Source organism: Oxyura jamaicensis, chromosome 12 (assembly GCF_011077185.1).
Source record: "Oxyura jamaicensis isolate SHBP4307 breed ruddy duck chromosome 12, BPBGC_Ojam_1.0, whole genome shotgun sequence".
Lineage (NCBI taxonomy): Eukaryota > Metazoa > Chordata > Aves > Anseriformes > Anatidae > Oxyura > Oxyura jamaicensis.
In genome coordinates this window covers 8,327,852-8,329,470 of record NC_048904.1, presented here as the reverse complement: position 1 = coordinate 8,329,470, position 1,619 = coordinate 8,327,852, and positions in this window count along the sequence as shown.

Genomic DNA, 1,619 nt, shown 5'->3' with positions numbered 1-1,619 from the left:
GAGTTGCTCTGTACACAAGCCGTTTAAGCACAGCAGGCTGGAGCACCCAGCACCGGGGCTGCTGCGTGCATGCGATGCATTTGCAGTCGCAGAGCAGCCAACTGCCGAATGCCAGGCATTTGGAAAAGGAGCTGATAGCCATGGCAATACAAGCTGTGTCCCTGGGCTTTTCCTGCAGGACAAAGGATCAGATTGCATTGTGCAGAAAATCCCATTTTATAAAGGATGATCTGGCAATTGCTGTGCTGCCTCGTAGACCTTGGCTATCCCGTTGGAACCGGAACCTGAAACCTGGACCCTGTGGGCCCATACCTTGAATTAAATTTTATCTTTTAGACAGATAGTAGTTCACGTCATCTGGGAAAGAAAATACCAGTGTGACAGACAACAGCATTTATTTTTCAGAAGTTTGGAAATCCAAATTCTGCATGATGGAGAGCTCACTGCCGCTAACTCTGTCAGCAATGGACATACCGTTTACCATCTTGTTGCTCTGTTTCCCATGTATACACTAGAGATTACCCACTTACCACTGCTGAAACATGCTTGGAGGTTGTAAATTGGAAATTTCAGTAACCGTGATTTCAACTGTAATGACCCATGCGAACCATGTTTCAGCTACATGTGGCTGTTGCAGTAGAAACATAGGATGCAAAAACATGCCATGTCCTGAAGGGCGTGCAAAGAACAGCCACAGCCTGCACACGGTGCAGGAGCTGGAGAGGGAACGCCAAAGTGCTTGCTAATATGTTATTGAAGCATTAAGTTACTGTGCGCATCCATCTCTGTGTTGAACGCGTCAGGTCAGTGTCTGATTTTTTTGGAAGTTCAATTTTCTGGACTCAGGCATGGGTTTGACTGCTGGCTTCCAACACAACTTGGGAAAATGACAGTGTTTCTCTATCTCATTAAAAACGAATTGGCTCTGTGAACCAGCTCGAGCTGGAGTCATTGCGTCAGGTCCTCCCCGTTCCCATTTTTGTACTGGCGCTGCTCGCCGCACGGCATTTGTAGCACGTCTGGATGTGGCCACATGCGTTTCAGCAGCACTCCTGGTGCTCCCTGGATACTGGGAAGCCGAGCCTGTGTCTGTCACTGCAAAACGTTTCCTTTGCCCCTCTGAGCGAAGGGATGAGGGCAATCCCATCCACCAGCAGAAATTAAACCAGAGCCCTTCAGAGAGGCAACTTCTCCCCGTCAGGATGCTACCCCCTTCCCAAAGCCGAAGGCTTCTGAACGCCTGTCGGGACACGATCTGCTGGGCTGGGGGTCCCGCTGCCACCCCGGACCGAGCAGCCTTCGGGGGGGCAGCCTTCGGGACATCATCCAGCCCCGGCGAGGCCGAGTAGCCTCGGGCTTCGCCGACCCGGAGGCAGCCCGCCGCCAGCAGAGCCCGGGCTCCGTCCGCCCGGCCCCCGGGGGCTGCCCCCGGCGGATCGGGGCTCCCTCCCGCACGGGCCCTGCCGGGGCTGCCGGTACCGGCGGCGGCCCGGGGGCTGCGGGAGCGGGCCCGGGGCTTGAGGGAGGGCCCGGGGGGTGAGGGGGTGGTTCGGGGGGGACGCGGCGCAGGCGCTCTGGCGGCGGGGCCGTAGCGGGGCGGGGCGGCGGCGGGGCCGTGC